At 36.5% G+C, this 14,104-nt stretch overlaps 1 protein-coding gene across 2 annotated transcripts in view; it reads left to right on the forward strand.

Moving 5' to 3' along the window:
- Positions 1 to 14,104, forward strand: part of GRID2 (glutamate ionotropic receptor delta type subunit 2) — a 1,355,750-nt gene that overhangs the window by 573,304 nt on the left and 768,342 nt on the right. The window lies entirely within an intron of this gene.

The following is a 14,104-nucleotide window of genomic DNA, read 5'->3' on the forward strand; positions in this document are numbered from 1 at the left end:
ATATACCTTTTCATGATCAATTTTAAGTTTCATTCTTGGATATTTTGCCCTAAACATGGAGTACATTTCTGGCATGCTTATCATCATTTCCTGACTTGCCTAGGCGCAGAGACTACAAGGCAATTTAATATTGTCAAACCAAAGCACAATTACAAAAGTGCAAAATCTGCCATTCGGTATTATCTCTATACTCCTCCCTACATTAGCAGACAAAACTGAATTGATGTCTATTGCTGACTCTTCCCAGAATTGTGGTTTCAGCATAACTGAGTGATTTCATAGATATATTAGTCAGTTGGCATGAATGTTTTATAGTAAATAAATATTAATTACTTTTGTCATTATCCATTCTCTTACCCAATAAAAATCAGAAACTCATACATGAAACTCTTATGTGAAAGTGGGAACCCATGATATGATGCATATTTACCTCATGAAGAAACTGAAACTCACAGGCTAGCATCCATGACTGACTTAAGTACAGTTTGTAAGTAGCAGATCTAAGAATAGAACTCAGTTCTTTCCACACTCAGGCAAATTATTCAACAATCAATCAATATCTATAGCAAGTCTAATATGTGCCAGGCTCTGGGAAACCTATTTGCCTATTATGAGAGTCAGAGAACTAAAAAGTAAGCAAATAAATAAAGAAGATAACTACATATTGAAATATTGATCTGTGAAAGTGTAATTGACAGGAGAGGTAGTCGTAATACTGATCTAAATAAAATGACAAGAGTTTTCTCTAAAGAGATGACATTTGATGTGAAAGCTGAATGACAAACAGGAGTCAGCCATGAAAAGAAGGTGGAGAGAAACATTCTACAGATAAGGAACAGGAAATGCAAGGGCTCAAGGTTAAGAAAAAACTTTGTGATTTCTAGAAACAGAAAAGCCATTAACATAACTGGTGTATTGTGATGGGGGCATAGTAGGAGATGAAATGAAGAGGTAGGCAGGGGCCAGATGTTTATAGCACTTTATGCTTTAGTAAAAAAAATATTAGATTTCATTCTAAGTGAAGTGGGGATCCTCTAAAGAGCCTTAAGCATACATTATCCGATTTAACTTTCATAGAGAACATTCTGACTGCAATATGAAGAATCCACTGTAGAGAAGCAGGAATCAAAACCATTGCTGTAGTTTAGGTGTGAAACTATTATGATTTGGACTAAAGTGTTTGTAATGGAATTGAAGAGAAGTGGACACATTCAAAATATATGTTTGGATTTAGAATTAATGGAATTTGCTGATGGGTTGGATAGGGATAGAAAAAGAAATGTGGAAATCAAGGATGATACCCACATTTCTAGTCTGAGCAGTTTTATAGACAATGATGCTATTTATTAGGATAGAAAAGGCTAGGCAAGAAATAGAAGTAGGAGGAGTAATTAATAAATAATTCTTTTCACAGTATGTGAAGTGTGAGATGCCAAATATATAGTCAAGAGGAAATTTCACTTAGTCACCAGGAAGATCAGAGAGAGAGGGAAATCTTGGCATAAGTTATAAATTTGGTGGTATTTCTGGACATAGGCATCAGCAAGATAGCCAAAGGAGATTCTACATAGAGAGGAGAAGAAGGTTCAGAAACAATCCGTGGGTGCTTTAATTAGAGTCTGGCTGTAGAAAGAGGGCAGAGGAGAGGAAAGTAAGAAGGAGTAGCTAGAGATGTGTAGGAGGAAACCAAGAAGCATGACTTTCATGGTAACCAAAAGAGAGAAACATTTGCTAAAAGAAGAAAGGGCAATGATGTAGACCACAGCTACTGGTTAGAAAACCTCTATTATAAGTAAGGGGAACCTAGTAATTTGAGGGGAATAATATATGTTTTAAAATATTCAAACTCAATGCCTGCCATGGACCTCAATAGTGCTAGAGACTTAGGGTGCTTTCTTTTTAAAATGAAAACTTATAATAGCTGAGTTCATTATCAACATCTCTGTACATAAAGTCAAACCTGTCTTTTTTTTTTTTTTCTAATGCCATGGTCATCAAAAACTTTGATTTGCTCAGTTTATAGACTTCAGCATAAAACTATTATGTAACTGAGCTCTGACATACCCATTTCATAATGCCAGATGCTCTAAATGGTTTCCTTCGTTGACTTTCCCTCATTGGCCTAGAACAGTTATTTATGCATAAACTTCTACCACAGTTTATTTCCAACCCCCATCCCTTTCTTTCTGTTCAGTCTCTGCAAGAGCCCTGATAACAGGAAGTACAAATTATTCTTGCTCATTGTCCTCATTCCTCTGCCAGCCAGTGTCTGGAACATAATAGATGCTCAAAAACAAAAAGCAAAAAAAACTTGGTGAAGGAACTTATTTCCGTTCCTACTTGGCGCTTTTACTCCCACTTTGCTGTTTTCTCTGATTATCCTGTTTCGAGATCTCCAGTGGTCTAGGCTTCAAGGGCCCCCCTCTGGATTATCTCATTTCCTTAGCAGGGATAAAATAAATTATGGCTGTTATTATTTTAGGACTACACTTCAACAGTAGCACCTAGAGCCCATTTTTAAAAAGAAGGGAGGGATTTAGAAAAGAACACAGCCCATCATTACACCACTAAAATGTTAATCATTGTGCTTCTTTCTAACACATAAATTACTTTATAACTGTGCTGTCCAACATGATAGTTGCTAGCCACATGTAGCTACTGAGCATTTGAAATGTGGTTAGTACAAATTGTGATGCTCCATAAGTATAAAATACACCAGATTTGAAGATAGTATTAACAAAAGAATGTAAAATACATCATTTTTCAATGGTATATTGATTTTATGGCTGAAATGGTAATACTTTGGATATATTTGTTTTAATAAAATAAATTACTAAAATTAATTGCATCTTTGAAAAAGATTAAGTGCATATTAGAAAATGGTAAATCATATATGTGGCTCCCATTATATTTCCTTGAACAGTGCTGTTCTATAATTTTGATACACAAAGCAAGGACCTTAGACCATGGCATAGATATCACTAAGGATATTGGTAGACATGCAGAATCTCAGGCCCCTTTTCAGACCTATGAATCAAAATCTGCTTTTTAACAACATCCCCAGGTAATTTGTATGCATGCTAAAGTCTGAAAAATGCTGCTGTATTTATTGTTGCTGTGTCCAAAGAGCAAGTTATGATTGTGCCATTGAATAATGACGCATCCAACCTCATTTCCTATGTAATTCAGACTGAAATCTAAAAACTGCAAATCCTACAGTGATGCACAGAAAGGTTAATATCAAGTGTGAACCCAGCTTGCAAACCATAAGTTTTGCATTTTCCACTACAAAGTTTCACGTGCCACACTTTGAAATTAGTGCAAGCAAAAGCCAGCTCACTGTGCTTCTGCATTTTGTTACCTAGAGAGATTTGCATTTAGGAAATATAGCTCAGCTGGTACTCATTCTGGTACCATTGCCAGAGTGCCTAAGAAATTTAGTTCTTTATACAATACACAGAGTGGTCAGCAGGAATGCTAGCAGGCAACATCCCATTTCTAGAGTTAATATGCTTTATAACAACAATGTAATTTAAGAGAGCTTTGTCTAGCAGGAATCTGTTTTTGTTTGTTGGGGCTGTGATTTTTTCAGGTTATATGTTACTCCCATACCAATTCTTACCTTAAATATATTATGTTGACTTTGATAAAAATATGATTTTCTCAGCATGTTAATTACAATACTGTTGTGATAACAACTAGAACCCAATTTTTTGACTATTTGATCTTTACATTTTATTTAGTATTTTTTTATAGACTTGATTCAGATAGGGTTGGGGAGAGTAGTAGCTTTTTAAAAATTTTAAATGGTCTGTGGACATAGGTCATTTAAGTATTTGCACTTTGTAGAGGTTCAGAAAATCTTTATTTAATAAACAGTTTAAAATTATATAATTAATTAATTGGTGTAATAACTGTTTCTCTAGAAAAGCACTGAAGGTAATTTTTTATTATATAGATCATATATTTCCATTTAAAATCATGCAGTACTTAGGCAACAAAAGCAGCATTTACATACCTCCTTATTTTCAAATTGAATTATATTGAAATAAATGAAAAAAGTTATAAACACAACTCCTAGAATATGCACCAATTATATATTTGTTATCATGCTGGAGAGCTTTGCATTCATCAAACGCCCTCTTTAAGAATCAGAACTAGGGCTTCCCTGGTGGCACAGTGGTTGGGAGTCCGCCTGCCGATGCAGGGGACACGGGTTCGTGCCCCGGTCCGGGAAGATCCCACAAGCCACGGAGCGTCTGGGCCCGTGAGCCATGGCCGCTGAGCCTGCGCGTCCGGAGCCTGTGCTCTGCAACGGGAAGGGCCACAGCAGTGAGAGGCCCGCGTACCGCGGGAAAAAAAAAAAAAAAAAGAATCAGAACTAGTTTTTAAGAGTCAAAGATTTATTTGCTTTGTTTTTCACAGTATCACCAATGTGCAGAACAACTTCAAACTCCTAGAAAAATAAAATCTTACTTTTCATTCATACTGTATCAATGATAATATAAACACTGAAAGTATCAGAATTTGTGCAATTAGAAAAGGGTCAAAATATTTCAATCATAAATTTGATCAAAGCACTATTAAGGAAGGACAAATAATATTGTATTTGAAAATGAGGTCATTTATCCCAAAATATATAGGTGGTCATCCAGTTTGTGTTCTTTGCCTCCAAACAAGCAAGACACTGTTCCCACCTTATTTTACTTACTTTTATTTTTTTAACATGTTCTACTTCTGTGAAAAATGCCAGTGGTAGTTTGATAGGGATTGCACTGAATCTGTAGATTGCTTTGGGTAGTAGAGTCATTTTCACAATGTTGATTCTTCCAATCCAAGAACATGATATCTCTCTCCATCTATTTGTATCATCTTTAATTTCTTTCATCAGTGTCTTATAATTTTCTGCATACAGGTCTTTTGTCTCCTTAGGTAGGTTTATTCCTAGATATTTTATTCTGTTTCTTGCAATGGTAAATGGGAATGTTTTCTTAATTTCACTTTCAGATTTTTCATCATTAGTGTATAGGAATGCCAGAGATTTCTGTGCATTAATTTTGTATCCTGCTACTTTACCAAATTCATTGATTAGCTCTAGTAGTTTTCTGGTAGCATCTTTAGGATTCTCTATGTATAGTATCATGTCATCTGCACACAGTGACAACTTTACTTCTTCTTTTCTGATTTGGATTCCTTTTATTTCCTTCCTTCTCTGATTGCTGTGGCTAAAACTTCCGAAACTATGTTGAAGAAGTGTGGTGAGAGTGGGCAATCTTGTCTTGTTCCTGATCTTAGTGGAAATTGTTTCAGTTTTTCACCATTGAGGACGATGTTAGCTGTGGGTTTGTCATATGAGGCTTTTATTATTTTGAGGAAAGTTCCCTCTGTGCCTACTTTCTGCAGGGTTTTTATTAAAAATGGGCGTTGAATTTTGTCGAAAGCTTTCTCCGCATCTATTGAGATGATCATATGGTTTTTCTCCTTTTTTAATATGGTGTATCACGTTGATTGATTTGCATATACTAAAGAATCCTTGCATTCCTGGAATAAAACCCACTTGATCATGGTATATGATCCTTTTAATGTGCTGTTGGATTCTGTTTGCTAGTATTTTGTTGAGGATTTCTGCATCTATGTTCATCAGTGACACTGGCCTGTAGTTTTCTTTCTTTGTGACATCCTTGTCTGGTTTTGGTATCAGGGTGATGGTGGCCTCGTAGAATGAGTTTGGGAGTGTTCCTCCCTCTGCTATATTTTGGAAGAGTTTGAGAAGGATAGGTATTAGCTCTTCTCTAAATGTTTGATAGAATTTGCCTGTGAAGCCATCTGGTCCTGGGCTTTTGTTTGTTGGAAGATTTTTAATCACAGTTTCAATTTCAGTCCTTGTGATTGGTCTGTTCATATTTTCTATTTCTTCCTGATTCAGTCTTGGCAGGTTGTGCATTTCTAACAGTTTGTCCATTTCTTCCAGGTTGTACGTTTTATTGGCATAGAGTTGCTTGCAGTAATCTCTCATGATCTTTTGTATTTCTGCAGTGTCAGTTGTTACTTCTCCTTTTTCATTTCTAATTCTATTGATTTGAGTCTTCTCCCTTTTTTTCTTGATGAGTCTGGCTAATGGCTTATCAATTTTGTTTATCTTCTCAAATAAGCAGCTTTTAGTTTTCTTGATCTTTGCTATCGTTTCCTTCATTTCTTTTTCATTTATTTCTGATCTGATCTTTCTGATTTCCTTCCTTCTGCTAACTTTGGGGTATTTTTGTTCTTATTTCTCTAATTGCTTTAGGTGCAAGTTTAGGTTGTTTATTCGAGATGTTTCCTGTTTCTTAAGGTAGGATTGTATTGCTATAAACTTCCCTCTTAGAACTGCTTCTGCTGCATCCCGTAGGTTTTGGGTCGTCGTGTCTCCATTGTCATTTGTTTCTAGGTATTTTTTGATTTCCTCTTTGATTTCTTTAGTGATCACTTCATTATTAAGTAGTGTATTATTTAGCCTCCATGTGTTTGTATTTTTTACAGATCTTTTCCTGTAATTGATATCTAGTCTCATAGCGTTGTGGTCGGAAAAGATACTTGATACAATTTCAGTTTTCTTAAATTTACCAAGGCTTGATTTGTGACCCAAGATATGATCTATCCTGGAGAATGTTCCATGAGCACTTGAGAAAAATGTGTATTCTGTTGTTTTTGGATGGAATGTCCTATAAATATCAATTAAGTCCATCTTGTTTAATGTATCATTTAAAGCTGGTATTTCCTTATTTATTTTCATTTTAGATGATCTGTCCATTGGTGAAAGTGGGGTGTTAAAGTCCCCTACTATGAATGTGTTAACTGTTGGTTTCCCCTATTATGGCTGTTAGTATTTGCCTTATGTATTCAGGTGCTCCTGTGTTGGGTGCATAAATATTTACAATTGTTATATCTTCTTCTTGGATCGATCCCTTGATCATTATGTAGTGTCCTACTTTGTCTCTTGTAATAGTCTTTATTTTAAAGTCTATTTTGTCTGATATGAGAATTGCTACTCCAGCTTTCTTTTGGTTTCCATTTGCATGGAATATCTTTTTTCATCCCCTCACTTTCAGTCTGTTTGTGTCCCTAGGTCTGAAGTGGGTCTCTTGTAGACAGCATATATATGGGTCTTGTTTTTATATCCATTCAGCCAGTTGTGTCTTTTGGTGGGAGTATTTAATCTATTTACATTTAAGTTTATTATCGATATGTATGTTCCTATTACCATTTTCTTAATTGTTTTGGGTTTGTTATTGTGGGTCTTTTCCTTCACTTGTGTTTCTTGCCTAGAGAAGTTCCTTTAGCATTTATTGTAAAGCTCATTTGGTGGTGCTCAACTCTCTGAGCTTTTGTTTGTTTGTAAAGTTTTTAATTTCTCCATCAAATCTGAATGAAATCCTTCCTGGGTAGAGTAATCTTGGTTGTGGGTTTTTCTCCTTCATCACTTTAAATATGTCCTGCCAGTCCCTTCTGGCTTGCAGAGTTTCTGCTGAAAGATCAGCGGTTAACCTTATGGGGATTCCCTTGTGTGTTATTTGTTGTTTTTCCCTTGCTGCTTTTAATATGTTTTCTTTGTATTTAATTTTTTACAGTTTGATTAATATGTGTCTTGGCTTGTTTCTCCTTGGATTTATCCTGTATGGGACTCTCTGTGCTTCCTGGACTTGATTAACTATATCCTTTCCCATATTATGGAAATTTTCATCTACTCTTCAAATATTTTCTCAGTCCCTTTCTTTTTTCTTCTTCTTCTGGGACCCCTATAATTTGAATGTTGTTGTGTTTAATGTTGTCCCAGAGGTCTCTGAGACTGTCCTCAGTTCTTTTATTCTTTTTTCTTTATTCTGCTCTGCAGTAGTTATTTCCACTATTTTATCTTCCAGGTCACTTATCTGTTCTTCTGCCTCAGTTATTCTGCTATTGATCCCTTCTAGAGTATTTTTAGTTTCATTTATTGTGTTGTTCATCATTGCTTGCTTCCTCTTTATTTCTTCTAGGTCCTTGTTAAATGTTTCTTGCATTTTGTCTATTCTATTTCCAAGATTTTGGATCCTCTTTACTCTCATTACTCTGAATTCTTTTTCAGGTAGACTGCCTATTTCCTCTTCATTTGTTAGGCCTGGTGGGTATTTATCTTGCTCCTTCATGTGCTGTGTGTTTTTCTGTCTTCTCATTTTGCTTATCTTACTGTGTTTGGGGTCTCCTTTTTGCAGGCTGCAGGTTCGTAGTTCCCCTTGTTTTTGGTGTCTGTCCCCAGTGGCTAAGGTTGGTTCAGTGGGTTGTGTAGGCTTTCTGGTGGAGGGGACTAGTGCCTGTGTTTGGTCGATGAGGGTGGATCTTGTCTTTCTGGTGGGGAGGTCCACGTCTGGTGGTGTGTTTTGGGGTGTCTGTGGCCTTATTATGATTTTAGGCAGCCTCTTTGCTAATGGGTGGGGTTGTGTTCCTGTCTTGCTAGTTTTTTGGCATAGGGTGTCCAGCACTGTAGCTTGTTGGTCGTTGAGTGAAGCTGGGTGCTGGTGTTGAGATGGAGGTCTCTGGGAGATTTTCACCGTTTGATATTATGTGGAGCTGGGAGGTCTCTTGTGGACCAGTGTCCTGAAGTTGGCTCTCCCACCTCAGAGGCACAGCGCTGACTCCTGGCTCTAGCACCAAGAGCCTTTCATCCACACGGCTCAGAATAAAAGGTAGAAAAAGTAGAAAGAAAGAAAGAAAGATGATAAAATAAAATAATATAAAGTTATTAAAATAAGAAATAATTATTAAGAAAAAAAATTTAAGTAAAAAAAAAAAAAACGGACGGATAGAACCCTAGGACAAATGGTGGAAGCAAAGCTATACAGACAAAATCTCACTCAGAAGCATACACATACACACTCACAAAAAGAGGAAAAGGGGAAAAAATAATAAATCTTGCTCTCAAAGTCCACCTCCTCAATTTGGGATGATTATTCAGGTATTCCACAGATGCAGGGTACATCTAGTTGATTGTGGAGCTTTAATCCACTGCCCCTGAGGCTGCTGGGAGAGATTTCCCTTTCTCTTCTTTGTTTGCACAGCTCCGAGGGCTCAGCTTTGGATTGGGCCCCGCCTCTGCGTGTAGGTCGCCTGAGGGCGTCTGTTTTTCGGCTCAGACAGGACGGGGTTAAAGGAGCAGCAGGTACGGGAACTCTGTCTCATTCAGGCCGAGGGTGGGGCGGGGGAGGGAGGGGCACGGCGTGCGGGGCGGGCCTGCGGCGTCAGAGGCGGCGTGACGTTGCACCAGCCTGAGGCGCGCCGTGTGTTCTTCCGGGAAGTTGTTCCTGGATCCCGGGACCCTGGCAGTGGCGGGCTGCACAGGCTCACCGGAAGGGAGGTTTGGAGAGTGACCTATGCTCTCACAGAGGCTTCTTGGTGGCGGCAGCAGCAGCCTTAGCGTCTCATGCCCGTCTCTGGGGTCCGCACTGTTAGCTGCGGCTCGCGACCGTCTCTGGAGCTCCTTTAAGCAGCGCTCTTAATGCCCTTTCCTCGCGCAACAGGTACGTGGGGAGTTTTTTGCCTTTTGGGAGGTCTGAGGTCTTCTGCCAGCGTTCAGTAGGTGTTGTGTAGGAGTTGTTCCACATGTGGATGTATTTCTGGTGTATCTGTGGGGAGGAAGGTGATCTCCGCGTCTTACTCTTACGCCATCTTCCTAGTTGTCCTACTTTTTTAATGTCTCCAAAAGAAGTATTTTTATCTCTGTATGAAAGCTGAATTTCAGAGAAGTCAAGTAAATTACAGGCAACTGAAACAAAATATACTTCATGTCTGTCTGATTCCAAGTTTTATGATTGGTCCATTAACAGTGCCTCAGTGACATTCAAAGCTCAGTATTTCTTTAGCTTTAGCATCATTTTCTTAATCCTTCAAGTGAACAGTTATAATTTAGCAACTTTTTTCCATGGTTTTGTCTGAGCATGTATGTATGTACATGTTTTATATTACTGAGAATACCAGTGGCATAATAATTATTTAGTTCATTTTTCATAAAATGTGAAAATCATAGCCCAAGTCATTGATTGATGTAAACACCTTGTGTTCTCATAACCACTGGATCCCACATATATTCAAGTTAATATCTATGTATCATTGATAATTATTTCATTGTAACACTAAGAGCCATTGTTCATTTGTGAAATTATAATGAGATGTATTCTGTTTATGAGTATGGAAAGAATCGATAATTCAAAAGTTTTAATCGAGGGCAGAAAGATTAAATCTATAGCTAACCCTCATTCCCAGGGGCTTTTTCTCTTTATGTTGTAGCTTTATGGATTAAAATTTAATGCAGTTTCTCAGTGTCTGCATCAAAAATAAATAATACAAAGTGAGCTGAAGTTGGATTTATAGGAACAATTACTGTTGCTTATATTTGGTATATAAATACATATGATAATTGCCAAGAGTTCTGAAGAGCCATGGTCTTAATGATTCAGGAAATTATTGGGAATATATTCTCTAAAAACACACCTAATCAATACAATGCGTAGACTAATAAAATGAGAAACTTTTCATCATTCTCACTTTAACTCTTTGTTAAGCTGTGAAAACTCACATACATGCAAATCGACAGCTGTAAATTGTTTAAATTGTGCAGTTTGGAAGTAAGCTTTGCTGACTTTGTCTAGCCCAGACAATGCTGATGTTGGGAAAGTTTAGTTTATTTCAGTTTTTACATAAAAGTATATTCACAGTGTAAAGTACTGTTGAAAAAGGTGACACAGGAATCAACACCTCTAGGTGGTAAGTAGGAGTCTCATTTTTACTCTTTTGGCCTTTCCTCTGTTGGATGTCATAATGAACTGTGAAATGGTCAAAATGAGAGAGAGAAAGAAGAATGTGGCTAATTCCCAAACTAGATAGTCTCAAATTCAGATTTTCTACAGTAACATCAGCTGTGTTAACATTGGTGATGAATGTCTGATATTGCAAAATATATAATACTCTCATTTCTACAAATGTACTAATATAAAGATTACATATCAATTTCTTATAAGGGTTTAGGTTGAAAAATTTGAGATGAGTTCAAATTAATCTACGAATATGTAATTTTAGCAGTTACCTAATATTATGTGAGTGATTAGGAAATTACTCAAATTCCTTTGAGTAACTTAAGGGCTACAAACTTCGGAATCATTCTTGACACTCCCATTTTATTATTATTCACATCTGCTTTGCTCCCACATCCAGGTTCTCTTGCTTTCTTCTTGTCATTCTCATCCTCAATGCCTTATTTCAGTTTATCATCTGTCACTTGACGTTCTGCTTATAGCCTTCTGCCTGCTTTCACATTTTCTTTCCTCATTCAGTTCTTCACATTGCCTCCATGGTTATTTCTATTCCATGTATTGTAAAGTTTGCTATATCATAGTTCTTTGGCCAAAGTCCTGTGTAGAGGAATAAAGTAATAATAGATGTTAAGGAGAGCCTTGTAACAAGGCAGCAGATAATCGAAGAACAAATGCCTTCAGTTTTCAATTTGACTAAGACTCATTAATTAAGACTCTTTAGTTAAGACTTATTAACCTTTTAGGAATATAAAATGTTATAGTATACGTCCTCTTCTGAACACCTCAAAGCAGACAAGAAGCATGTATTCTCAGTTCTAGGAAATGTAGACTATGGGTCAGCCCGGTTCATCTCTGAGAATGGAAAGCAAAGCATCTCCTCAGAGATAGGAAGGGAAATCTCCCATCTGTGAAAATTAAAGGTGGTTTCAGGTTTTATACAAGAGTCCACGGAGAGGAGTATATGAATGGAATAAAGTGATTTATTTAACACGCAAAATAAAGCCGTGCTGACTTGAATAACTTGCTGTGACAAAGGAAACTCAGAGTAGTACTCCATTTAGTTCTGATTTTGTAAAGGTAACCTCACAATGCATTTACATTGTTTGCTATGTCTTATTAATATTTTTGTATTGAGAATCATCAAATAGGTTTTTTTATATAGGGCAGGGTTACTTATTAAAATTTCTTATTTTATAATCAAATATAGTCCTGCAAGCAAGAAGGGATAATTTAATCCAAAATAAGAGGGGAAATATTTTATATGGTCTTCTTGATCTACATTCAACCTTTTTCACTCCTCCTTTTTTTTCCTAGAAGCATCCCCCATGACCAGAAAGAGATATACTTGTCTTATTTTTATTTCCAAAATGAATAAAGGCAATGTTTCTTGAAAACTTTTATCTTCCATGTAAGTGTTTTCAATATCCAAGTTGAACTGCAACATTCCAACATATTTGATAAATATTCCACTCATGAGTGACTCAGTTGTTGTCAACCGTGTTGTCTTATAGAGTTTGAACTTCCTATAGAAGTTATCTGTCAGTTATAGAAGTTTAGTGAAATAGTACCGTAGATTATATATGTGATGATTTCTACATCTGAGAAGGAAAGCACCCATAATGTATTTTCATTAAAGGCTCAAAATACCATCTGCTTAATCCTTACATCCATGCAGATGACTTATGCACAGTTTTCAAAGTATGAAAGAAAAGTAAAAATGTAGCACAGCCAAGGCGTGCATTGATGAAGCAGGTAAAACTGATTTTTATATTTGCCTGGGGATGTGGTTCACTTCCCTGAATCTGGTTTGCATTGATCAGTGTTGATGGACTATGGATTAAATGTCATATCTAAGCCCCAATTTTCAAATCTCTTATCCTCAGGGGAAAAGACTATGTTTATAATCCATGCCAATATCAAGATGGAATTTGACACATTCCAAAGTAAGAAACCCTAAGGAGAATACTATTTACATTAATAAGAGATAAAAGTCTTTCAGATCAGAGTCTCATAGAGGTATATGTTGGGGATTAATTCAGCCAGTAATTCAAGTAGTTAAAGATATGTATTGAGGGTGTACTTTATGCCTGCCTTTCTGGGTATTGAGATACCGCAGTTAACCAGACAGAGTCCCTATACTCAAGTATTAATTAAGTACTAATTGTGTTATGGTGGCAGAAGAACAGTATAATAGAGGAACAATATGAATTTCCAGTGATTCAGAAAGAAAAACAAGTACATGTGAGAGAAATGGAAGGATAACGATGTTTGTATATATGAGTTAAACTGGTTTATTGTGAAAGTAAATTATCACACTAAATTTTGGTCCATTATGGAAAAAAAAATATTCACAACACTTTCATTAACTAGAAAGAGACCTTATAGAATATCTAATTAAAGTTTCTTATTTTGTAGATGAAAAACCTGAGACTCAAAGAGGTTATATGCCTTGCCCAAAGTCGCATGTTGAGCTATCAGAAGATAACTCCAGTCTATGTCATCCCCAGTCATTGCTCCCTTCTTCACGTCTAGTTTTGTTTTCTGAAAGGCCACAAAAAGACCTCTCTTATCATTGACATAAACAGAGGTCTAGTGGAAAAGCCTTTCTACTCCATTTTTAGTGTGCCCTTCTAGCACAGAGACTAATTGGCCAATATGAGTTTCAATAGTGAACAAGGCTTGTCTCATTTCTACTTAATTTATCTATATAGACACTAACCAGAGAAATATTTCAATGTTAAAAAGGCATAGTTGAAATAAATATAGAAGAAAGTATTATCATTAGCATATACCACTGTAATAATTGTTGCAGATAAAATCTACTAATGGATGCTGACATTAGTGGGCAAACATTTGAGGAGAAAGAGGATATGAAGATATTAATAGAATCTCAAAGTATCCACCCCCCAGATATATATCAGGTAGAAAAAGAAGAATAGTAGTGTCACAGTGGAGAAACCAGTCAAACAGTTGGTCAAGGTTAATACCATTAGTAATAAAACATATTGATATCATCTACCCTTGAGAACACAACATCACTTCTATGGTATTTTCTTGCCAAAACTGCATAATCTCAGTCTAATTGCGAGCAACTAAAATTGAGATAGATTCTATGAAACAGCTAACCACTACTTATCAAGTGTCAAGATCATGAAAGAAAAGGGGAGGTTGAGGAATTGTCATGGGTCCTGGAACAGAAAAAGGACATATGGTGAAAAATAGGTGAAATTCAAGTAAGGTCTGTAGTTTAGCTAGTAGCAGTGGTGTACTGGGGCGACCTTGAA

Source organism: Aethalodelphis obliquidens, unplaced genomic scaffold (genome assembly GCF_003676395.1).
Source record: "Aethalodelphis obliquidens isolate GAN/ISIS:26980383/991018 unplaced genomic scaffold, ASM367639v1 scaffold17, whole genome shotgun sequence".
Taxonomy (NCBI): Eukaryota; Metazoa; Chordata; class Mammalia; order Artiodactyla; family Delphinidae; genus Aethalodelphis; species Aethalodelphis obliquidens.